Source organism: Lissotriton vulgaris, chromosome 10, assembly GCF_964263255.1.
Source record: "Lissotriton vulgaris chromosome 10, aLisVul1.2, whole genome shotgun sequence".
Classification (NCBI taxonomy): Eukaryota; Metazoa; Chordata; class Amphibia; order Caudata; family Salamandridae; genus Lissotriton; species Lissotriton vulgaris.
Window position 1 is genome coordinate 535,892,229 of NC_141698.1, and position 21,291 is coordinate 535,913,519.

Consider the following 21,291-nt stretch of genomic DNA (forward strand, 5'->3'; position numbering starts at 1 on the left):
CCTACTAAAAAAGCACTATGCCTGACTATTTCTCGTTATACTGGGTGCATTGTTGCACAACATATTTCTAACCTCAGAAGAAAAATGGATCACCATGCTTTATCTGCCTACCTGCTTAGTCTCAGTGTGTCCCAGGTGATGCTTTCCCAAGCTGTACTCGCTGGCATTTAGGCATCAGATATTTGCCTGTCGATGCCTGCACAAGTGAGTTTTGAATACGTCTAATTGCAAGCATGTTGGATGATATCTCTGAGGTTTTCACACTTGTTCTGCACATTCTGAGCCGCTGCTGATACAGCAGAATAGAAGTAGGGTGAAGACTTGAGAGAAACTTTCCTCTAACAGTAGAAAGCACCAAGGTAGTTTCTGTAGTGTAGTGGTCATCACGTTCGCCTAACACGCGAAAGGTCCCCGGTTCGAGACGGGGCAGAAACACTGTGCATTGGATGCTTTTTTTGTGCACACTCTAAAACCTTATTATCTCAATGCAAGTTTAAGAAGAGGTGGTCTTTGAACACGGTGAGCCGCGAGAATTTTTTTTTACCTTTGCAGACGAAACAAAGTTATCTCCATCGATCATCTGGGGGTTGTTCTTGGGCCTATTTTTATTTTGTGTGAGCTATGTTGTATTGTTGGGGCCTTTACACCTGTGACATTTCTGTGAACGTTGTAAGTGGAAACGTTGGCAGGTGCAGACAGAAAAGTCAGAACTAAGCACACCCTGAGCCGTCAGGATGGCCGAGTGGTCTAAGGCGCCAGACTCAAGAGAGCTTGATCTTCAGTGATGCTGAGCCTTCTGGTCTCCTCATGGAGGCGTGGGTTCAAATCCCACTTCTGACAGGTCCCTTTTACACCCTTAAGTCTTCCTAATTTTTGCAGTGCATTCCCCACACACACCACAATATTTGCGGGAACCTGTAGTAAATAAAGAGAAATCCACCAGGCTGGGCCCTCAATCACAATTCCATGTATTTCTGAAAGTGACACCGCAGGCACACCTTCCATTACATTTGCAATCCATCACAGTAACTGCCTTGCTGGGTTTCGAAATAAGCAGTTGATCCCATCATTTGTTGTGAGGCTCTCCTGCCACCTTTTTGGCAGAGAAGGCACTGTCCCTGCAACAACACAGGCAGACATGTTCAACAGGGCTTCCTGGTTATGTGGGAGGAGCAGATTGCCAATGGTCCCCCCTTGAAAATTCTAATTTACATAAGGAAGACAGAGAGGTAGCTGGTAGTAGGCACTACACACGGACATTGCACTCCCTCTTGTGATTTGCAGCCAATTCTAGATTGAGGCAGGAGGAAAGGAGGAGACTCGCCCAACAATGGCCATACTGGGAAGTCAGCCACTCTGGGTCTCCCAGGTGAATGTTTCAGGCCTGTGAGCCACTCATATAAATCTCGCCTGATCGAGCCTGATCGAGCGCTGAGCGGGCGCGTTTGAATCCAAATATCAAACACCTCTTTCTCAGGCGCAAGAAATGGTGGGCCCTTCATTGCTTCTGGTGTGGAAGTCTATGGAGCAAGGGTCCAGGACTTGCAGAGGAGTACAAGTGCCAGAAAGTGCTTGCTGTTCTCATCTGTGCCTTTTTACTGCTCACTGGCCGATAGGAGATTGGCTGCCCCCTTCCTTGCTGGAGTGAAAAAACAACAACTTGAGAGAAAACATGACTTTGTGTGGCTCACTTATAGGGAGACGAGCCAAATAGCCCTGCTGTTTTCTGAAAGACGCTTCAGTAATTGTTCAAAATGTCTCCTGGCCACTCAGGCTCGTTGGTCTAGGGGTATGATTCTCGCTTCGGGTGCGAGAGGTCCCGGGTTCAAATCCCGGACGAGCCCATCCTGTGGAAGTTTTCAGGCTGCTTGTCATATAGGAGCCTTTCTTCTTTTCAATGCTATAAGACGCTGTGTATGTCGAGAAGGTTCCTTACCCTGCACGCTATTTTCCACTTTTGACATGATAAAGGAGTGCAGGACTTCCTTGCAACTGCTTTTCTGGGCTGGACCAGCAGTGTAGGAACATTACATGCAAAGAGTTTTTCTAGTGTCATTTCAGGATATGGTTTCAAAATCGCCTCTTGGGGAAAAAAGTGGTCCTCATTCCTGTCTTCCAAAGAAAGAGAGACCGGGTAAGGAGAGCCCAACTTTGAGCTTCAAGGACGTTGGCCCTTAGTCTGTGCGTTCCAACCCAATACACGCCAACAAGATTCCTGAGGTAGTGTCTGTTTCTGTAGTGTAGTGGTTATCACGTTCGCCTTACACGCGAAAGGTCCCTGGTTCGAGACCGGGCAGAAATGCAGCTTGCTGTTTTTCACAGTGTTTGCATTTACTGGCTCACTTTATAGAAAAGCTGAGATAATAGAGGCTGTCTATTCCTCACCAGCCTGACGTAGTGTGCTCCAGAGATCTCAGTGACAGCTCGAAAAGAGAAGTGACGATAGCTTGCGCCATTCGCTTGCTCGCACTTTGCTCTGTAGGGTGGGCCTACTTCATGAAAGCAAGGCATGAGAGAAGAAATGCTTCTCTTGTCCTCACCACGAGCAGACACTTAAAGCAAACAAACTGTCTGAAGGACAGAGGCTTTTTAATTTCTTGTTTGATGACGGTCATGGAAAAGACAGCAATCATATTGCAGAACAGAGCAGCATGTACTGGCTAGCTGCCACTAACCCCTGGAGCCGTGTCAGAGGTGACTCTTGCGTGGCTCGTTGGTCTAGGGGTATGATTCTCGCTTAGGGTGCGAGAGGTCCCGGGTTCAAATCCCTGACGAGCCCTTTTTAGAGGTAAACATACAAACCCTACTAAAAAAGCACTATGCCTGACTATTTCTCGTTATACTGGGTGCATTGTTGCACAACATATTTCTAACCTCAGAAGAAAAATGGATCACCATGCTTTATCTGCCTACCTGCTTAGTCTCAGTGTGTCCCAGGTGATGCTTTCCCAAGCTGTACTCGCTGGCATTTAGGCATCAGATATTTGCCTGTCGATGCCTGCACAAGTGAGTTTTGAATACGTCTAATTGCAAGCATGTTGGATGATATCTCTGAGGTTTTCACACTTGTTCTGCACATTCTGAGCCGCTGCTGATACAGCAGAATAGAAGTAGGGTGAAGACTTGAGAGAAACTTTCCTCTAACAGTAGAAAGCACCAAGGTAGTTTCTGTAGTGTAGTGGTCATCACGTTCGCCTAACACGCGAAAGGTCCCCGGTTCGAGACGGGGCAGAAACACTGTGCATTGGATGCTTTTTTTGTGCACACTCTAAAACCTTATTATCTCAATGCAAGTTTAAGAAGAGGTGGTCTTTGAACACGGTGAGCCGCGAGAATTTTTTTTTACCTTTGCAGACGAAACAAAGTTATCTCCATCGATCATCTGGGGGTTGTTCTTGGGCCTATTTTTATTTTGTGTGAGCTATGTTGTATTGTTGGGGCCTTTACACCTGTGACATTTCTGTGAACGTTGTAAGTGGAAACGTTGGCAGGTGCAGACAGAAAAGTCAGAACTAAGCACACCCTGAGCCGTCAGGATGGCCGAGTGGTCTAAGGCGCCAGACTCAAGAGAGCTTGATCTTCAGTGATGCTGAGCCTTCTGGTCTCCTCATGGAGGCGTGGGTTCAAATCCCACTTCTGACAGGTCCCTTTTACACCCTTAAGTCTTCCTAATTTTTGCAGTGCATTCCCCACACACACCACAATATTTGCGGGAACCTGTAGTAAATAAAGAGAAATCCACCAGGCTGGGCCCTCAATCACAATTCCATGTATTTCTGAAAGTGACACCGCAGGCACACCTTCCATTACATTTGCAATCCATCACAGTAACTGCCTTGCTGGGTTTCGAAATAAGCAGTTGATCCCATCATTTGTTGTGAGGCTCTCCTGCCACCTTTTGGGCAGAGAAGGCACTGTCCCTGCAACAACACAGGCAGACATGTTCAACAGGGCTTCCTGGTTATGTGGGAGGAGCAGATTGCCAATGGTCCCCCCTTGAAAATTCTAATTTACATAAGGAAGACAGAGAGGTAGCTGGTAGTAGGCACTACACACGGACATTGCACTCCCTCTTGTGATTTGCAGCCAATTCTAGATTGAGGCAGGAGGAAAGGAGGAGACTCGCCCAACAATGGCCATACTGGGAAGTCAGCCACTCTGGGTCTCCCAGGTGAATGTTTCAGGCCTGTGAGCCACTCATATAAATCTCGCCTGATCGAGCCTGATCGAGCGCTGAGCGGGCGCGTTTGAATCCAAATATCAAACACCTCTTTCTCAGGCGCAAGAAATGGTGGGCCCTTCATTGCTTCTGGTGTGGAAGTCTATGGAGCAAGGGTCCAGGACTTGCAGAGGAGTACAAGTGCCAGAAAGTGCTTGCTGTTCTCATCTGTGCCTTTTTACTGCTCACTGGCCGATAGGAGATTGGCTGCCCCCTTCCTTGCTGGAGTGAAAAAACAACAACTTGAGAGAAAACATGACTTTGTGTGGCTCACTTATAGGGAGACGAGCCAAATAGCCCTGCTGTTTTCTGAAAGACGCTTCAGTAATTGTTCAAAATGTCTCCTGGCCACTCAGGCTCGTTGGTCTAGGGGTATGATTCTCGCTTCGGGTGCGAGAGGTCCCGGGTTCAAATCCCGGACGAGCCCATCCTGTGGAAGTTTTCAGGCTGCTTGTCATATAGGAGCCTTTCTTCTTTTCAATGCTATAAGACGCTGTGTATGTCGAGAAGGTTCCTTACCCTGCACGCTATTTTCCACTTTTGACATGATAAAGGAGTGCAGGACTTCCCTGCAACTGCTTTTCTGGGCTGGACCAGCAGTGTAGGAACATTACATGCAAAGAGTTTTTCTAGTGTCATTTCAGGATATGGTTTCAAAATCGCCTCTTGGGGAAAAAAGTGGTCCTCATTCCTGTCTTCCAAAGAAAGAGAGACCGGGTAAGGAGAGCCCAACTTTGAGCTTCAAGGACGTTGGCCCTTAGTCTGTGCGTTCCAACCCAATACACGCCAACAAGATTCCTGAGGTAGTGTCTGTTTCTGTAGTGTAGTGGTTATCACGTTCGCCTTACACGCGAAAGGTCCCTGGTTCGAGACCGGGCAGAAATGCAGCTTGCTGTTTTTCACAGTGTTTGCATTTACTGGCTCACTTTATAGAAAAGCTGAGATAATAGAGGCTGTCTATTCCTCACCAGCCTGACGTAGTGTGCTCCAGAGATCTCAGTGACAGCTCGAAAAGAGAAGTGACGATAGCTTGCGCCATTCGCTTGCTCGCACTTTGTTCTGTAGGGTGGGCCTACTTCATGAAAGCAAGGCATGAGAGAAGAAATGCTTCTCTTGTCCTCACCACGAGCAGACACTTAAAGCAAACAAACTGTCTGAAGGACAGAGGCTTTTTAATTTCTTGTTTGATGACGGTCATGGAAAAGACAGCAATCATATTGCAGAACAGAGCAGCATGTACTGGCTAGCTGCCACTAACCCCTGGAGCCGTGTCAGAGGTGACTCTTGCGTGGCTCGTTGGTCTAGGGGTATGATTCTCGCTTAGGGTGCGAGAGGTCCCGGGTTCAAATCCCTGACGAGCCCTTTTTAGAGGTAAACATACAAACCCTACTAAAAAAGCACTATGCCTGACTATTTCTCGTTATACTGGGTGCATTGTTGCACAACATATTTCTAACCTCAGAAGAAAAATGGATCACCATGCTTTATCTGCCTACCTGCTTAGTCTCAGTGTGTCCCAGGTGATGCTTTCCCAAGCTGTACTCGCTGGCATTTAGGCATCAGATATTTGCCTGTCGATGCCTGCACAAGTGAGTTTTGAATACGTCTAATTGCAAGCATGTTGGATGATATCTCTGAGGTTTTCACACTTGTTCTGCACATTCTGAGCCGCTGCTGATACAGCAGAATAGAAGTAGGGTGAAGACTTGAGAGAAACTTTCCTCTAACAGTAGAAAGCACCAAGGTAGTTTCTGTAGTGTAGTGGTCATCACGTTCGCCTAACACGCGAAAGGTCCCCGGTTCGAGACGGGGCAGAAACACTGTGCATTGGATGCTTTTTTTGTGCACACTCTAAAACCTTATTATCTCAATGCAAGTTTAAGAAGAGGTGGTCTTTGAACACGGTGAGCCGCGAGAATTTTTTTTTACCTTTGCAGACGAAACAAAGTTATCTCCATCGATCATCTGGGGGTTGTTCTTGGGCCTATTTTTATTTTGTGTGAGCTATGTTGTATTGTTGGGGCCTTTACACCTGTGACATTTCTGTGAACGTTGTAAGTGGAAACGTTGGCAGGTGCAGACAGAAAAGTCAGAACTAAGCACACCCTGAGCCGTCAGGATGGCCGAGTGGTCTAAGGCGCCAGACTCAAGAGAGCTTGATCTTCAGTGATGCTGAGCCTTCTGGTCTCCTCATGGAGGCGTGGGTTCAAATCCCACTTCTGACAGGTCCCTTTTACACCCTTAAGTCTTCCTAATTTTTGCAGTGCATTCCCCACACACACCACAATATTTGCGGGAACCTGTAGTAAATAAAGAGAAATCCACCAGGCTGGGCCCTCAATCACAATTCCATGTATTTCTGAAAGTGACACCGCAGGCACACCTTCCATTACATTTGCAATCCATCACAGTAACTGCCTTGCTGGGTTTCGAAATAAGCAGTTGATCCCATCATTTGTTGTGAGGCTCTCCTGCCACCTTTTTGGCAGAGAAGGCACTGTCCCTGCAACAACACAGGCAGACATGTTCAACAGGGCTTCCTGGTTATGTGGGAGGAGCAGATTGCCAATGGTCCCCCCTTGAAAATTCTAATTTACATAAGGAAGACAGAGAGGTAGCTGGTAGTAGGCACTACACACGGACATTGCACTCCCTCTTGTGATTTGCAGCCAATTCTAGATTGAGGCAGGAGGAAAGGAGGAGACTCGCCCAACAATGGCCATACTGGGAAGTCAGCCACTCTGGGTCTCCCAGGTGAATGTTTCAGGCCTGTGAGCCACTCATATAAATCTCGCCTGATCGAGCCTGATCGAGCGCTGAGCGGGCGCGTTTGAATCCAAATATCAAACACCTCTTTCTCAGGCGCAAGAAATGGTGGGCCCTTCATTGCTTCTGGTGTGGAAGTCTATGGAGCAAGGGTCCAGGACTTGCAGAGGAGTACAAGTGCCAGAAAGTGCTTGCTGTTCTCATCTGTGCCTTTTTACTGCTCACTGGCCGATAGGAGATTGGCTGCCCCCTTCCTTGCTGGAGTGAAAAAACAACAACTTGAGAGAAAACATGACTTTGTGTGGCTCACTTATAGGGAGACGAGCCAAATAGCCCTGCTGTTTTCTGAAAGACGCTTCAGTAATTGTTCAAAATGTCTCCTGGCCACTCAGGCTCGTTGGTCTAGGGGTATGATTCTCGCTTCGGGTGCGAGAGGTCCCGGGTTCAAATCCCGGACGAGCCCATCCTGTGGAAGTTTTCAGGCTGCTTGTCATATAGGAGCCTTTCTTCTTTTCAATGCTATAAGACGCTGTGTATGTCGAGAAGGTTCCTTACCCTGCACGCTATTTTCCACTTTTGACATGATAAAGGAGTGCAGGACTTCCTTGCAACTGCTTTTCTGGGCTGGACCAGCAGTGTAGGAACATTACATGCAAAGAGTTTTTCTAGTGTCATTTCAGGATATGGTTTCAAAATCGCCTCTTGGGGAAAAAAGTGGTCCTCATTCCTGTCTTCCAAAGAAAGAGAGACCGGGTAAGGAGAGCCCAACTTTGAGCTTCAAGGACGTTGGCCCTTAGTCTGTGCGTTCCAACCCAATACACGCCAACAAGATTCCTGAGGTAGTGTCTGTTTCTGTAGTGTAGTGGTTATCACGTTCGCCTTACACGCGAAAGGTCCCTGGTTCGAGACCGGGCAGAAATGCAGCTTGCTGTTTTTCACAGTGTTTGCATTTACTGGCTCACTTTATAGAAAAGCTGAGATAATAGAGGCTGTCTATTCCTCACCAGCCTGACGTAGTGTGCTCCAGAGATCTCAGTGACAGCTCGAAAAGAGAAGTGACGATAGCTTGCGCCATTCGCTTGCTCGCACTTTGCTCTGTAGGGTGGGCCTACTTCATGAAAGCAAGGCATGAGAGAAGAAATGCTTCTCTTGTCCTCACCACGAGCAGACACTTAAAGCAAACAAACTGTCTGAAGGACAGAGGCTTTTTAATTTCTTGTTTGATGACGGTCATGGAAAAGACAGCAATCATATTGCAGAACAGAGCAGCATGTACTGGCTAGCTGCCACTAACCCCTGGAGCCGTGTCAGAGGTGACTCTTGCGTGGCTCGTTGGTCTAGGGGTATGATTCTCGCTTAGGGTGCGAGAGGTCCCGGGTTCAAATCCCTGACGAGCCCTTTTTAGAGGTAAACATACAAACCCTACTAAAAAAGCACTATGCCTGACTATTTCTCGTTATACTGGGTGCATTGTTGCACAACATATTTCTAACCTCAGAAGAAAAATGGATCACCATGCTTTATCTGCCTACCTGCTTAGTCTCAGTGTGTCCCAGGTGATGCTTTCCCAAGCTGTACTCGCTGGCATTTAGGCATCAGATATTTGCCTGTCGATGCCTGCACAAGTGAGTTTTGAATACGTCTAATTGCAAGCATGTTGGATGATATCTCTGAGGTTTTCACACTTGTTCTGCACATTCTGAGCCGCTGCTGATACAGCAGAATAGAAGTAGGGTGAAGACTTGAGAGAAACTTTCCTCTAACAGTAGAAAGCACCAAGGTAGTTTCTGTAGTGTAGTGGTCATCACGTTCGCCTAACACGCGAAAGGTCCCCGGTTCGAGACGGGGCAGAAACACTGTGCATTGGATGCTTTTTTTGTGCACACTCTAAAACCTTATTATCTCAATGCAAGTTTAAGAAGAGGTGGTCTTTGAACACGGTGAGCCGCGAGAATTTTTTTTTACCTTTGCAGACGAAACAAAGTTATCTCCATCGATCATCTGGGGGTTGTTCTTGGGCCTATTTTTATTTTGTGTGAGCTATGTTGTATTGTTGGGGCCTTTACACCTGTGACATTTCTGTGAACGTTGTAAGTGGAAACGTTGGCAGGTGCAGACAGAAAAGTCAGAACTAAGCACACCCTGAGCCGTCAGGATGGCCGAGTGGTCTAAGGCGCCAGACTCAAGAGAGCTTGATCTTCAGTGATGCTGAGCCTTCTGGTCTCCTCATGGAGGCGTGGGTTCAAATCCCACTTCTGACAGGTCCCTTTTACACCCTTAAGTCTTCCTAATTTTTGCAGTGCATTCCCCACACACACCACAATATTTGCGGGAACCTGTAGTAAATAAAGAGAAATCCACCAGGCTGGGCCCTCAATCACAATTCCATGTATTTCTGAAAGTGACACCGCAGGCACACCTTCCATTACATTTGCAATCCATCACAGTAACTGCCTTGCTGGGTTTCGAAATAAGCAGTTGATCCCATCATTTGTTGTGAGGCTCTCCTGCCACCTTTTGGGCAGAGAAGGCACTGTCCCTGCAACAACACAGGCAGACATGTTCAACAGGGCTTCCTGGTTATGTGGGAGGAGCAGATTGCCAATGGTCCCCCCTTGAAAATTCTAATTTACATAAGGAAGACAGAGAGGTAGCTGGTAGTAGGCACTACACACGGACATTGCACTCCCTCTTGTGATTTGCAGCCAATTCTAGATTGAGGCAGGAGGAAAGGAGGAGACTCGCCCAACAATGGCCATACTGGGAAGTCAGCCACTCTGGGTCTCCCAGGTGAATGTTTCAGGCCTGTGAGCCACTCATATAAATCTCGCCTGATCGAGCCTGATCGAGCGCTGAGCGGGCGCGTTTGAATCCAAATATCAAACACCTCTTTCTCAGGCGCAAGAAATGGTGGGCCCTTCATTGCTTCTGGTGTGGAAGTCTATGGAGCAAGGGTCCAGGACTTGCAGAGGAGTACAAGTGCCAGAAAGTGCTTGCTGTTCTCATCTGTGCCTTTTTACTGCTCACTGGCCGATAGGAGATTGGCTGCCCCCTTCCTTGCTGGAGTGAAAAAACAACAACTTGAGAGAAAACATGACTTTGTGTGGCTCACTTATAGGGAGACGAGCCAAATAGCCCTGCTGTTTTCTGAAAGACGCTTCAGTAATTGTTCAAAATGTCTCCTGGCCACTCAGGCTCGTTGGTCTAGGGGTATGATTCTCGCTTCGGGTGCGAGAGGTCCCGGGTTCAAATCCCGGACGAGCCCATCCTGTGGAAGTTTTCAGGCTGCTTGTCATATAGGAGCCTTTCTTCTTTTCAATGCTATAAGACGCTGTGTATGTCGAGAAGGTTCCTTACCCTGCACGCTATTTTCCACTTTTGACATGATAAAGGAGTGCAGGACTTCCTTGCAACTGCTTTTCTGGGCTGGACCAGCAGTGTAGGAACATTACATGCAAAGAGTTTTTCTAGTGTCATTTCAGGATATGGTTTCAAAATCGCCTCTTGGGGAAAAAAGTGGTCCTCATTCCTGTCTTCCAAAGAAAGAGAGACCGGGTAAGGAGAGCCCAACTTTGAGCTTCAAGGACGTTGGCCCTTAGTCTGTGCGTTCCAACCCAATACACGCCAACAAGATTCCTGAGGTAGTGTCTGTTTCTGTAGTGTAGTGGTTATCACGTTCGCCTTACACGCGAAAGGTCCCTGGTTCGAGACCGGGCAGAAATGCAGCTTGCTGTTTTTCACAGTGTTTGCATTTACTGGCTCACTTTATAGAAAAGCTGAGATAATAGAGGCTGTCTATTCCTCACCAGCCTGACGTAGTGTGCTCCAGAGATCTCAGTGACAGCTCGAAAAGAGAAGTGACGATAGCTTGCGCCATTCGCTTGCTCGCACTTTGCTCTGTAGGGTGGGCCTACTTCATGAAAGCAAGGCATGAGAGAAGAAATGCTTCTCTTGTCCTCACCACGAGCAGACACTTAAAGCAAACAAACTGTCTGAAGGACAGAGGCTTTTTAATTTCTTGTTTGATGACGGTCATGGAAAAGACAGCAATCATATTGCAGAACAGAGCAGCATGTACTGGCTAGCTGCCACTAACCCCTGGAGCCGTGTCAGAGGTGACTCTTGCGTGGCTCGTTGGTCTAGGGGTATGATTCTCGCTTAGGGTGCGAGAGGTCCCGGGTTCAAATCCCTGACGAGCCCTTTTTAGAGGTAAACATACAAACCCTACTAAAAAAGCACTATGCCTGACTATTTCTCGTTATACTGGGTGCATTGTTGCACAACATATTTCTAACCTCAGAAGAAAAATGGATCACCATGCTTTATCTGCCTACCTGCTTAGTCTCAGTGTGTCCCAGGTGATGCTTTCCCAAGCTGTACTCGCTGGCATTTAGGCATCAGATATTTGCCTGTCGATGCCTGCACAAGTGAGTTTTGAATACGTCTAATTGCAAGCATGTTGGATGATATCTCTGAGGTTTTCACACTTGTTCTGCACATTCTGAGCCGCTGCTGATACAGCAGAATAGAAGTAGGGTGAAGACTTGAGAGAAACTTTCCTCTAACAGTAGAAAGCACCAAGGTAGTTTCTGTAGTGTAGTGGTCATCACGTTCGCCTAACACGCGAAAGGTCCCCGGTTCGAGACGGGGCAGAAACACTGTGCATTGGATGCTTTTTTTGTGCACACTCTAAAACCTTATTATCTCAATGCAAGTTTAAGAAGAGGTGGTCTTTGAACACGGTGAGCCGCGAGAATTTTTTTTTACCTTTGCAGACGAAACAAAGTTATCTCCATCGATCATCTGGGGGTTGTTCTTGGGCCTATTTTTATTTTGTGTGAGCTATGTTGTATTGTTGGGGCCTTTACACCTGTGACATTTCTGTGAACGTTGTAAGTGGAAACGTTGGCAGGTGCAGACAGAAAAGTCAGAACTAAGCACACCCTGAGCCGTCAGGATGGCCGAGTGGTCTAAGGCGCCAGACTCAAGAGAGCTTGATCTTCAGTGATGCTGAGCCTTCTGGTCTCCTCATGGAGGCGTGGGTTCAAATCCCACTTCTGACAGGTCCCTTTTACACCCTTAAGTCTTCCTAATTTTTGCAGTGCATTCCCTACACACACCACAATATTTGCGGGAACCTGTAGTAAATAAAGAGAAATCCACCAGGCTGGGCCCTCAATCACAATTCCATGTATTTCTGAAAGTGACACCGCAGGCACACCTTCCATTACATTTGCAATCCATCACAGTAACTGCCTTGCTGGGTTTCGAAATAAGCAGTTGATCCCATCATTTGTTGTGAGGCTCTCCTGCCACCTTTTTGGCAGAGAAGGCACTGTCCCTGCAACAACACAGGCAGACATGTTCAACAGGGCTTCCTGGTTATGTGGGAGGAGCAGATTGCCAATGGTCCCCCCTTGAAAATTCTAATTTACATAAGGAAGACAGAGAGGTAGCTGGTAGTAGGCACTACACACGGACATTGCACTCCCTCTTGTGATTTGCAGCCAATTCTAGATTGAGGCAGGAGGAAAGGAGGAGACTCGCCCAACAATGGCCATACTGGGAAGTCAGCCACTCTGGGTCTCCCAGGTGAATGTTTCAGGCCTGTGAGCCACTCATATAAATCTCGCCTGATCGAGCCTGATCGAGCGCTGAGCGGGCGCGTTTGAATCCAAATATCAAACACCTCTTTCTCAGGCGCAAGAAATGGTGGGCCCTTCATTGCTTCTGGTGTGGAAGTCTATGGAGCAAGGGTCCAGGACTTGCAGAGGAGTACAAGTGCCAGAAAGTGCTTGCTGTTCTCATCTGTGCCTTTTTACTGCTCACTGGCCGATAGGAGATTGGCTGCCCCCTTCCTTGCTGGAGTGAAAAAACAACAACTTGAGAGAAAACATGACTTTGTGTGGCTCACTTATAGGGAGACGAGCCAAATAGCCCTGCTGTTTTCTGAAAGACGCTTCAGTAATTGTTCAAAATGTCTCCTGGCCACTCAGGCTCGTTGGTCTAGGGGTATGATTCTCGCTTCGGGTGCGAGAGGTCCCGGGTTCAAATCCCGGACGAGCCCATCCTGTGGAAGTTTTCAGGCTGCTTGTCATATAGGAGCCTTTCTTCTTTTCAATGCTATAAGACGCTGTGTATGTCGAGAAGGTTCCTTACCCTGCACGCTATTTTCCACTTTTGACATGATAAAGGAGTGCAGGACTTCCTTGCAACTGCTTTTCTGGGCTGGACCAGCAGTGTAGGAACATTACATGCAAAGAGTTTTTCTAGTGTCATTTCAGGATATGGTTTCAAAATCGCCTCTTGGGGAAAAAAGTGGTCCTCATTCCTGTCTTCCAAAGAAAGAGAGACCGGGTAAGGAGAGCCCAACTTTGAGCTTCAAGGACGTTGGCCCTTAGTCTGTGCGTTCCAACCCAATACACGCCAACAAGATTCCTGAGGTAGTGTCTGTTTCTGTAGTGTAGTGGTTATCACGTTCGCCTTACACGCGAAAGGTCCCTGGTTCGAGACCGGGCAGAAATGCAGCTTGCTGTTTTTCACAGTGTTTGCATTTACTGGCTCACTTTATAGAAAAGCTGAGATAATAGAGGCTGTCTATTCCTCACCAGCCTGACGTAGTGTGCTCCAGAGATCTCAGTGACAGCTCGAAAAGAGAAGTGACGATAGCTTGCGCCATTCGCTTGCTCGCACTTTGCTCTGTAGGGTGGGCCTACTTCATGAAAGCAAGGCATGAGAGAAGAAATGCTTCTCTTGTCCTCACCACGAGCAGACACTTAAAGCAAACAAACTGTCTGAAGGACAGAGGCTTTTTAATTTCTTGTTTGATGACGGTCATGGAAAAGACAGCAATCATATTGCAGAACAGAGCAGCATGTACTGGCTAGCTGCCACTAACCCCTGGAGCCGTGTCAGAGGTGACTCTTGCGTGGCTCGTTGGTCTAGGGGTATGATTCTCGCTTAGGGTGTGAGAGGTCCCGGGTTCAAATCCCTGACGAGCCCTTTTTAGAGGTAAACATACAAACCCTACTAAAAAAGCACTATGCCTGACTATTTCTCGTTATACTGGGTGCATTGTTGCACAACATATTTCTAACCTCAGAAGAAAAATGGATCACCATGCTTTATCTGCCTACCTGCTTAGTCTCAGTGTGTCCCAGGTGATGCTTTCCCAAGCTGTACTCGCTGGCATTTAGGCATCAGATATTTGCCTGTCGATGCCTGCACAAGTGAGTTTTGAATACGTCTAATTGCAAGCATGTTGGATGATATCTCTGAGGTTTTCACACTTGTTCTGCACATTCTGAGCCGCTGCTGATACAGCAGAATAGAAGTAGGGTGAAGACTTGAGAGAAACTTTCCTCTAACAGTAGAAAGCACCAAGGTAGTTTCTGTAGTGTAGTGGTCATCACGTTCGCCTAACACGCGAAAGGTCCCCGGTTCGAGACGGGGCAGAAACACTGTGCATTGGATGCTTTTTTTGTGCACACTCTAAAACCTTATTATCTCAATGCAAGTTTAAGAAGAGGTGGTCTTTGAACACGGTGAGCCGCGAGAATTTTTTTTTACCTTTGCAGACGAAACAAAGTTATCTCCATCGATCATCTGGGGGTTGTTCTTGGGCCTATTTTTATTTTGTGTGAGCTATGTTGTATTGTTGGGGCCTTTACACCTGTGACATTTCTGTGAACGTTGTAAGTGGAAACGTTGGCAGGTGCAGACAGAAAAGTCAGAACTAAGCACACCCTGAGCCGTCAGGATGGCCGAGTGGTCTAAGGCGCCAGACTCAAGAGAGCTTGATCTTCAGTGATGCTGAGCCTTCTGGTCTTCTCATGGAGGCGTGGGTTCAAATCCCACTTCTGACAGGTCCCTTTTACACCCTTAAGTCTTCCTAATTTTTGCAGTGCATTCCCCACACACACCACAATATTTGCGGGAACCTGTAGTAAATAAAGAGAAATCCACCAGGCTGGGCCCTCAATCACAATTCCATGTATTTCTGAAAGTGACACCGCAGGCACACCTTCCATTACATTTGCAATCCATCACAGTAACTGCCTTGCTGGGTTTCGAAATAAGCAGTTGATCCCATCATTTGTTGTGAGGCTCTCCTGCCACCTTTTTGGCAGAGAAGGCACTGTCCCTGCAACAACACAGGCAGACATGTTCAACAGGGCTTCCTGGTTATGTGGGAGGAGCAGATTGCCAATGGTCCCCCCTTGAAAATTCTAATTTACATAAGGAAGACAGAGAGGTAGCTGGTAGTAGGCACTACACACGGACATTGCACTCCCTCTTGTGATTTGCAGCCAATTCTAGATTGAGGCAGGAGGAAAGGAGGAGACTCGCCCAACAATGGCCATACTGGGAAGTCAGCCACTCTGGGTCTCCCAGGTGAATGTTTCAGGCCTGTGAGCCACTCATATAAATCTCGCCTGATCGAGCCTGATCGAGCGCTGAGCGGGCGCGTTTGAATCCAAATATCAAACACCTCTTTCTCAGGCGCAAGAAATGGTGGGCCCTTCATTGCTTCTGGTGTGGAAGTCTATGGAGCAAGGGTCCAGGACTTGCAGAGGAGTACAAGTGCCAGAAAGTGCTTGCTGTTCTCATCTGTGCCTTTTTACTGCTCACTGGCCGATAGGAGATTGGCTGCCCCCTTCCTTGCTGGAGTGAAAAAACAACAACTTGAGAGAAAACATGACTTTGTGTGGCTCACTTATAGGGAGACGAGCCAAATAGCCCTGCTGTTTTCTGAAAGACGCTTCAGTAATTGTTCAAAATGTCTCCTGGCCACTCAGGCTCGTTGGTCTAGGGGTATGATTCTCGCTTCGGGTGCGAGAGGTCCCGGGTTCAAATCCCGGACGAGCCCATCCTGTGGAAGTTTTCAGGCTGCTTGTCATATAGGAGCCTTTCTTCTTTTCAATGCTATAAGACGCTGTGTATGTCGAGAAGGTTCCTTACCCTGCACGCTATTTTCCACTTTTGACATGATAAAGGAGTGCAGGACTTCCTTGCAACTGCTTTTCTGGGCTGGACCAGCAGTGTAGGAACATTACATGCAAAGAGTTTTTCTAGTGTCATTTCAGGATATGGTTTCAAAATCGCCTCTTGGGGAAAAAAGTGGTCCTCATTCCTGTCTTCCAAAGAAAGAGAGACCGGGTAAGGAGAGCCCAACTTTGAGCTTCAAGGACGTTGGCCCTTAGTCTGTGCGTTCCAACCCAATACACGCCAACAAGATTCCTGAGGTAGTGTCTGTTTCTGTAGTGTAGTGGTTATCACGTTCGCCTTACACGCGAAAGGTCCCTGGTTCGAGACCGGGCAGAAATGCAGCTTGCTGTTTTTCACAGTGTTTGCATTTACTGGCTCACTTTATAGAAAAGCTGAGATAATAGAGGCTGTCTATTCCTCACCAGCCTGACGTAGTGTGCTCCAGAGATCTCAGTGACAGCTCGAAAAGAGAAGTGACGATAGCTTGCGCCATTCGCTTGCTCGCACTTTGCTCTGTAGGGTGGGCCTACTTCATGAAAGCAAGGCATGAGAGAAGAAATGCTTCTCTTGTCCTCACCACGAGCAGACACTTAAAGCAAACAAACTGTCTGAAGGACAGAGGCTTTTTAATTTCTTGTTTGATGACGGTCATGGAAAAGACAGCAATCATATTGCAGAACAGAGCAGCATGTACTGGCTAGCTGCCACTAACCCCTGGAGCCGTGTCAGAGGTGACTCTTGCGTGGCTCGTTGGTCTAGGGGTAGGATTCTCGCTTAGGGTGCGAGAGGTCCCGGGTTCAAATCCCGGACGAGCCCTTTTTAGAGGTAAACATACAAACCCTACTAAAAAAGCACTATGCCTGACTATTTCTCGTTATACTGGGTGCATTGTTGCACAACATATTTCTAACCTCAGAAGAAAAATGGATCACCATGCTTTATCTGCCTACCTGCTTAGTCTCAGTGTGTCCCAGGTGATGCTTTCCCAAGCTGTACTCGCTGGCATTTAGGCATCAGATATTTGCCTGTCGATGCCTGCACAAGTGAGTTTTGAATACGTCTAATTGCAAGCATGTTGGATGATATCTCTGAGGTTTTCACACTTGTTCTGCACATTCTGAGCCGCTGCTGATACAGCAGAATAGAAGTAGGGTGAAGACTTGAGAGAAACTTTCCTCTAACAGTAGAAAGCACCAAGGTAGTTTCTGTAGTGTAGTGATCATCACGTTCGCCTAACACGCGAAAGGTCCCCGGTTCGAGACGGGGCAGAAACACTGTGCATTGGATGCTTTTTTTGTGCACACTCTAAAACCTTATTATCTCAATGCAAGTTTAAGAAGAGGTGGTCTTTGAACACGGTGAGCCGCGAGAATTTTTTTTTACCTTTGCAGACGAAACAAAGTTATCTCCATCGATCATCTGGGGGTTGTTCTTGGGCCTATTTTTATTTTGTGTGAGCTATGTTGTATTGTTGGGGCCTTTACACCTGTGACATTTCTGTGAACGTTGTAAGTGGAAACGTTGGCAGGTGCAGACAGAAAAGTCAGAACTAAGCACACCCTGAGCCGTCAGGATGGCCGAGTGGTCTAAGGCGCCAGACTCAAGAGAGCTTGATCTTCAGTGATGCTGAGCCTTCTGGTCTCCTCATGGAGGCGTGGGTTCAAATCCCACTTCTGACAGGTCCCTTTTACACCCTTAAGTCTTCCTAATTTTTGCAGTGCATTCCCCACACACACCACAATATTTGCGGGAACCTGTAGTAAATAAAGAGAAATCCACCAGGCTGGGCCCTCAATCACAATTCCATGTATTTCTGAAAGTGACACCGCAGGCACACCTTCCATTACATTTGCAATCCATCACAGTAACTGCCTTGCTGGGTTTCGAAATAAGCAGTTGATCCCATCATTTGTTGTGAGGCTCTCCTGCCACCTTTTTGGCAGAGAAGGCACTGTCCCTGCAACAACACAGGCAGACATGTTCAACAGGGCTTCCTGGTTATGTGGGAGGAGCAGATTGCCAATGGTCCCCCCTTGAAAATTCTAATTTACATAAGGAAGACAGAGAGGTAGCTGGTAGTAGGCACTACACACGGACATTGCACTCCCTCTTGTGATTTGCAGCCAATTCTAGATTGAGGCAGGAGGAAAGGAGGAGACTCGCCCAACAATGGCCATACTGGGAAGTCAGCCACTCTGGGTCTCCCAGGTGAATGTTTCAGGCCTGTGAGCCACTCATATAAATCTCGCCTGATCGAGCCTGATCGAGCGCTGAGCGGGCGCGTTTGAATCCAAATATCAAACACCTCTTTCTCAGGCGCAAGAAATGGTGGGCCCTTCATTGCTTCTGGTGTGGAAGTCTATGGAGCAAGGGTCCAGGACTTGCAGAGGAGTACAAGTGCCAGAAAGTGCTTGCTGTTCTCATCTGTGCCTTTTTACTGCTCACTGGCCGATAGGAGATTGGCTGCCCCCTTCCTTGCTGGAGTGAAAAAACAACAACTTGAGAGAAAACATGACTTTGTGTGGCTCACTTATAGGGAGACGAGCCAAATAGCCCTGCTGTTTTCTGAAAGACGCTTCAGTAATTGTTCAAAATGTCTCCTGGCCACTCAGGCTCGTTGGTCTAGGGGTATGATTCTCGCTTCGGGTGCGAGAGGTCCCGGGTTCAAATCCCGGACGAGCCCATCCTGTGGAAGTTTTCAGGCTGCTTGTCATATAGGAGCCTTTCTTCTTTTCAATGCTATAAGACGCTGTGTATGTCGAGAAGGTTCCTTACCCTGCACGCTATTTTCCACTTTTGACATGATAAAGGAGTGCAGGACTTCCTTGCAACTGCTTTTCTGGGCTGGACCAGCAGTGTAGGAACATTACATGCAAAGAGTTTTTCTAGTGTCATTTCAGGATATGGTTTCAAAATCGCCTCTTGGGGAAAAAAGTGGTCCTCATTCCTGTCTTCCAAAGAAAGAGAGACCGGGTAAGGAGAGCCCAACTTTGAGCTTCAAGGACGTTGGCCCTTAGTCTGTGCGTTCCAACCCAATACACGCCAACAAGATTCCTGAGGTAGTGTCTGTTTCTGTAGTGTAGTGGTTATCACGTTCGCCTTACACGCGAAAGGTCCCTGGTTCGAGACCGGGCAGAAATGCAGCTTGCTGTTTTTCACAGTGTTTGCATTTACTGGCTCACTTTATAGAAAAGCTGAGATAATAGAGGCTGTCTATTCCTCACCAGCCTGACGTAGTGTGCTCCAGAGATCTCAGTGACAGCTCGAAAAGAGAAGTGACGATAGCTTGCGCCATTCGCTTGCTCGCACTTTGCTCTGTAGGGTGGGCCTACTTCATGAAAGCAAGGCATGAGAGAAGAAATGCTTCTCTTGTCCTCACCACGAGCAGACACTTAAAGCAAACAAACTGTCTGAAGGACAGAGGCTTTTTAATTTCTTGTTTGATGACGGTCATGGAAAAGACAGCAATCATATTGCAGAACAGAGCAGCATGTACTGGCTAGCTGCCACTAACCCCTGGAGCCGTGTCAGAGGTGACTCTTGCGTGGCTCGTTGGTCTAGGGGTAGGATTCTCGCTTAGGGTGCGAGAGGTCCCGGGTTCAAATCCCGGACGAGCCCTTTTTAGAGGTAAACATACAAACCCTACTAAAAAAGCACTATGCCTGACTATTTCTCGTTATACTGGGTGCATTGTTGCACAACATATTTCTAACCTCAGAAGAAAAATGGATCACCATGCTTTATCTGCCTACCTGCTTAGTCTCAGTGTGTCCCAGGTGATGCTTTCCCAAGCTGTACTCGCTGGCATTTAGGCATCAGATATTTGCCTGTCGATGCCTGCACAAGTGAGTTTTGAATACGTCTAATTGCAAGCATGTTGGATGATATCTCTGAGGTTTTCACACTTGTTCTGCACATTCTGAGCCGCTGCTGATACAGCAGAATAGAAGTAGGGTGAAGACTTGAGAGAAACTTTCCTCTAACAGTAGAAAGCACCAAGGTAGTTTCTGTAGTGTAGTGGTCATCACGTTCGCCTAACACGCGAAAGGTCCCCGGTTCGAGACGGGGCAGAAACACTGTGCATTGGATGCTTTTTTTGTGCACACTCTAAAACCTTATTATCTCAATGCAAGTTTAAGAAGAGGTGGTCTTTGAACACGGTGAGCCGCGAGAATTTTTTTTTACCTTTGCAGACGAAACAAAGTTATCTCCATCGATCATCTGGGGGTTGTTCTTGGGCCTATTTTTATTTTGTGTGAGCTATGTTGTATTGTTGGGGCCTTTACACCTGTGACATTTCTGTGAACGTTGTAAGTGGAAACGTTGGCAGGTGCAGACAGAAAAGTCAGAACTAAGCACACCCTGAGCCGTCAGGATGGCCGAGTGGTCTAAGGCGCCAGACTCAAGAGAGCTTGATCTTCAGTGATGCTGAGCCTTCTGGTCTCCTCATGGAGGCGTGGGTTCAAATCCCACTTCTGACAGGTCCCTTTTACACCCTTAAGTCTTCCTAATTTTTGCAGTGCATTCCCCACACACACCACAATATTTGCGGGAACCTGTAGTAAATAAAGAGAAATCCACCAGGCTGGGCCCTCAATCACAATTCCATGTATTTCTGAAAGTGACACCGCAGGCACACCTTCCATTACATTTGCAATCCATCACAGTAACTGCCTTGCTGGGTTTCGAAATAAGCAGTTGATCCCATCATTTGTTGTGAGGCTCTCCTGCCACCTTTTTGGCAGAGAAGGCACTGTCCCTGCAACAACACAGGCAGACATGTTCAACAGGGCTTCCTGGTTATGTGGGAGGAGCAGATTGCCAATGGTCCCCCCTTGAAAATTCTAATTTACATAAGGAAGACAGAGAGGTAGCTGGTAGTAGGCACTACACACGGACATTGCACTCCCTCTTGTGATTTGCAGCCAATTCTAGATTGAGGCAGGAGGAAAGGAGGAGACTCGCCCAACAATGGCCATACTGGGAAGTCAGCCACTCTGGGTCTCCCAGGTGAATGTTTCAGGCCTGTGAGCCACTCATATAAATCTCGCCTGATCGAGCCTGATCGAGCGCTGAGCGGGCGCGTTTGAATCCAAATATCAAACACCTCTTTCTCAGGCGCAAGAAATGGTGGGCCCTTCATTGCTTCTGGTGTGGAAGTCTATGGAGCAAGGGTCCAGGACTTGCAGAGGAGTACAAGTGCCAGAAAGTGCTTGCTGTTCTCATCTGTGCCTTTTTACTGCTCACTGGCCGATAGGAGATTGGCTGCCCCCTTCCTTGCTGGAGTGAAAAAACAACAACTTGAGAGAAAACATGAC

The 21,291-nt window shown here is 47.4% G+C and overlaps 37 non-coding genes across 37 annotated transcripts; all 37 read left to right on the plus strand.

Moving 5' to 3' along the window:
* The first annotated feature begins 362 nt into the window (after nucleotides 1–362).
* Nucleotides 363–435, plus strand: TRNAV-AAC (transfer RNA valine (anticodon AAC)). The gene has a single exon. It is a non-coding gene; the product is annotated as a tRNA-Val (tRNA).
* Nucleotides 436–728: 293 nt separating this feature from the next.
* Nucleotides 729–840, plus strand: TRNAL-CAA (transfer RNA leucine (anticodon CAA)). Its single transcript has 2 exons — nucleotides 729–766; nucleotides 795–840. It is a non-coding gene; the product is annotated as a tRNA-Leu (tRNA).
* Nucleotides 841–1,772: 932 nt separating this feature from the next.
* On the plus strand, nucleotides 1,773–1,844 carry TRNAP-CGG (transfer RNA proline (anticodon CGG)). The gene has a single exon. It is a non-coding gene; the product is annotated as a tRNA-Pro (tRNA).
* A 385-nt stretch (nucleotides 1,845–2,229) lies between these two features.
* Nucleotides 2,230–2,302, plus strand: TRNAV-UAC (transfer RNA valine (anticodon UAC)). The gene has a single exon. It is a non-coding gene; the product is annotated as a tRNA-Val (tRNA).
* A 405-nt stretch (nucleotides 2,303–2,707) lies between these two features.
* TRNAP-AGG (transfer RNA proline (anticodon AGG)) lies at nucleotides 2,708–2,779 on the plus strand. The gene has a single exon. It is a non-coding gene; the product is annotated as a tRNA-Pro (tRNA).
* A 385-nt stretch (nucleotides 2,780–3,164) lies between these two features.
* Nucleotides 3,165–3,237, plus strand: TRNAV-AAC (transfer RNA valine (anticodon AAC)). Its single transcript has one exon. It is a non-coding gene; the product is annotated as a tRNA-Val (tRNA).
* Nucleotides 3,238–3,530: 293 nt separating this feature from the next.
* Nucleotides 3,531–3,642, plus strand: TRNAL-CAA (transfer RNA leucine (anticodon CAA)). The gene is made up of 2 exons: nucleotides 3,531–3,568; nucleotides 3,597–3,642. It is a non-coding gene; the product is annotated as a tRNA-Leu (tRNA).
* A 932-nt stretch (nucleotides 3,643–4,574) lies between these two features.
* Nucleotides 4,575–4,646, plus strand: TRNAP-CGG (transfer RNA proline (anticodon CGG)). Its single transcript has one exon. It is a non-coding gene; the product is annotated as a tRNA-Pro (tRNA).
* A 385-nt stretch (nucleotides 4,647–5,031) lies between these two features.
* TRNAV-UAC (transfer RNA valine (anticodon UAC)) lies at nucleotides 5,032–5,104 on the plus strand. The gene has a single exon. It is a non-coding gene; the product is annotated as a tRNA-Val (tRNA).
* Nucleotides 5,105–5,509: 405 nt separating this feature from the next.
* Nucleotides 5,510–5,581, plus strand: TRNAP-AGG (transfer RNA proline (anticodon AGG)). The gene has a single exon. It is a non-coding gene; the product is annotated as a tRNA-Pro (tRNA).
* Nucleotides 5,582–5,966: 385 nt separating this feature from the next.
* On the plus strand, nucleotides 5,967–6,039 carry TRNAV-AAC (transfer RNA valine (anticodon AAC)). The gene has a single exon. It is a non-coding gene; the product is annotated as a tRNA-Val (tRNA).
* A 293-nt stretch (nucleotides 6,040–6,332) lies between these two features.
* On the plus strand, nucleotides 6,333–6,444 carry TRNAL-CAA (transfer RNA leucine (anticodon CAA)). The gene is made up of 2 exons: nucleotides 6,333–6,370; nucleotides 6,399–6,444. It is a non-coding gene; the product is annotated as a tRNA-Leu (tRNA).
* A 932-nt stretch (nucleotides 6,445–7,376) lies between these two features.
* Nucleotides 7,377–7,448, plus strand: TRNAP-CGG (transfer RNA proline (anticodon CGG)). The gene has a single exon. It is a non-coding gene; the product is annotated as a tRNA-Pro (tRNA).
* Nucleotides 7,449–7,833: 385 nt separating this feature from the next.
* On the plus strand, nucleotides 7,834–7,906 carry TRNAV-UAC (transfer RNA valine (anticodon UAC)). Its single transcript has one exon. It is a non-coding gene; the product is annotated as a tRNA-Val (tRNA).
* Nucleotides 7,907–8,311: 405 nt separating this feature from the next.
* On the plus strand, nucleotides 8,312–8,383 carry TRNAP-AGG (transfer RNA proline (anticodon AGG)). The gene has a single exon. It is a non-coding gene; the product is annotated as a tRNA-Pro (tRNA).
* A 385-nt stretch (nucleotides 8,384–8,768) lies between these two features.
* TRNAV-AAC (transfer RNA valine (anticodon AAC)) lies at nucleotides 8,769–8,841 on the plus strand. The gene has a single exon. It is a non-coding gene; the product is annotated as a tRNA-Val (tRNA).
* A 293-nt stretch (nucleotides 8,842–9,134) lies between these two features.
* TRNAL-CAA (transfer RNA leucine (anticodon CAA)) lies at nucleotides 9,135–9,246 on the plus strand. Its single transcript has 2 exons — nucleotides 9,135–9,172; nucleotides 9,201–9,246. It is a non-coding gene; the product is annotated as a tRNA-Leu (tRNA).
* Nucleotides 9,247–10,178: 932 nt separating this feature from the next.
* On the plus strand, nucleotides 10,179–10,250 carry TRNAP-CGG (transfer RNA proline (anticodon CGG)). Its single transcript has one exon. It is a non-coding gene; the product is annotated as a tRNA-Pro (tRNA).
* A 385-nt stretch (nucleotides 10,251–10,635) lies between these two features.
* TRNAV-UAC (transfer RNA valine (anticodon UAC)) lies at nucleotides 10,636–10,708 on the plus strand. Its single transcript has one exon. It is a non-coding gene; the product is annotated as a tRNA-Val (tRNA).
* Nucleotides 10,709–11,113: 405 nt separating this feature from the next.
* TRNAP-AGG (transfer RNA proline (anticodon AGG)) lies at nucleotides 11,114–11,185 on the plus strand. The gene has a single exon. It is a non-coding gene; the product is annotated as a tRNA-Pro (tRNA).
* Nucleotides 11,186–11,570: 385 nt separating this feature from the next.
* Nucleotides 11,571–11,643, plus strand: TRNAV-AAC (transfer RNA valine (anticodon AAC)). Its single transcript has one exon. It is a non-coding gene; the product is annotated as a tRNA-Val (tRNA).
* A 293-nt stretch (nucleotides 11,644–11,936) lies between these two features.
* TRNAL-CAA (transfer RNA leucine (anticodon CAA)) lies at nucleotides 11,937–12,048 on the plus strand. Its single transcript has 2 exons — nucleotides 11,937–11,974; nucleotides 12,003–12,048. It is a non-coding gene; the product is annotated as a tRNA-Leu (tRNA).
* Nucleotides 12,049–12,980: 932 nt separating this feature from the next.
* On the plus strand, nucleotides 12,981–13,052 carry TRNAP-CGG (transfer RNA proline (anticodon CGG)). Its single transcript has one exon. It is a non-coding gene; the product is annotated as a tRNA-Pro (tRNA).
* Nucleotides 13,053–13,437: 385 nt separating this feature from the next.
* Nucleotides 13,438–13,510, plus strand: TRNAV-UAC (transfer RNA valine (anticodon UAC)). Its single transcript has one exon. It is a non-coding gene; the product is annotated as a tRNA-Val (tRNA).
* A 405-nt stretch (nucleotides 13,511–13,915) lies between these two features.
* TRNAP-AGG (transfer RNA proline (anticodon AGG)) lies at nucleotides 13,916–13,987 on the plus strand. Its single transcript has one exon. It is a non-coding gene; the product is annotated as a tRNA-Pro (tRNA).
* A 385-nt stretch (nucleotides 13,988–14,372) lies between these two features.
* TRNAV-AAC (transfer RNA valine (anticodon AAC)) lies at nucleotides 14,373–14,445 on the plus strand. The gene has a single exon. It is a non-coding gene; the product is annotated as a tRNA-Val (tRNA).
* A 293-nt stretch (nucleotides 14,446–14,738) lies between these two features.
* Nucleotides 14,739–14,850, plus strand: TRNAL-CAA (transfer RNA leucine (anticodon CAA)). The gene is made up of 2 exons: nucleotides 14,739–14,776; nucleotides 14,805–14,850. It is a non-coding gene; the product is annotated as a tRNA-Leu (tRNA).
* Nucleotides 14,851–15,782: 932 nt separating this feature from the next.
* On the plus strand, nucleotides 15,783–15,854 carry TRNAP-CGG (transfer RNA proline (anticodon CGG)). The gene has a single exon. It is a non-coding gene; the product is annotated as a tRNA-Pro (tRNA).
* A 385-nt stretch (nucleotides 15,855–16,239) lies between these two features.
* Nucleotides 16,240–16,312, plus strand: TRNAV-UAC (transfer RNA valine (anticodon UAC)). Its single transcript has one exon. It is a non-coding gene; the product is annotated as a tRNA-Val (tRNA).
* A 405-nt stretch (nucleotides 16,313–16,717) lies between these two features.
* On the plus strand, nucleotides 16,718–16,789 carry TRNAP-AGG (transfer RNA proline (anticodon AGG)). The gene has a single exon. It is a non-coding gene; the product is annotated as a tRNA-Pro (tRNA).
* Nucleotides 16,790–17,174: 385 nt separating this feature from the next.
* On the plus strand, nucleotides 17,175–17,247 carry TRNAV-AAC (transfer RNA valine (anticodon AAC)). The gene has a single exon. It is a non-coding gene; the product is annotated as a tRNA-Val (tRNA).
* A 293-nt stretch (nucleotides 17,248–17,540) lies between these two features.
* TRNAL-CAA (transfer RNA leucine (anticodon CAA)) lies at nucleotides 17,541–17,652 on the plus strand. The gene is made up of 2 exons: nucleotides 17,541–17,578; nucleotides 17,607–17,652. It is a non-coding gene; the product is annotated as a tRNA-Leu (tRNA).
* Nucleotides 17,653–18,584: 932 nt separating this feature from the next.
* TRNAP-CGG (transfer RNA proline (anticodon CGG)) lies at nucleotides 18,585–18,656 on the plus strand. The gene has a single exon. It is a non-coding gene; the product is annotated as a tRNA-Pro (tRNA).
* Nucleotides 18,657–19,041: 385 nt separating this feature from the next.
* Nucleotides 19,042–19,114, plus strand: TRNAV-UAC (transfer RNA valine (anticodon UAC)). Its single transcript has one exon. It is a non-coding gene; the product is annotated as a tRNA-Val (tRNA).
* Nucleotides 19,115–19,519: 405 nt separating this feature from the next.
* Nucleotides 19,520–19,591, plus strand: TRNAP-AGG (transfer RNA proline (anticodon AGG)). The gene has a single exon. It is a non-coding gene; the product is annotated as a tRNA-Pro (tRNA).
* A 385-nt stretch (nucleotides 19,592–19,976) lies between these two features.
* TRNAV-AAC (transfer RNA valine (anticodon AAC)) lies at nucleotides 19,977–20,049 on the plus strand. The gene has a single exon. It is a non-coding gene; the product is annotated as a tRNA-Val (tRNA).
* A 293-nt stretch (nucleotides 20,050–20,342) lies between these two features.
* TRNAL-CAA (transfer RNA leucine (anticodon CAA)) lies at nucleotides 20,343–20,454 on the plus strand. Its single transcript has 2 exons — nucleotides 20,343–20,380; nucleotides 20,409–20,454. It is a non-coding gene; the product is annotated as a tRNA-Leu (tRNA).
* Nucleotides 20,455–21,291: the final 837 nt, after the last annotated feature.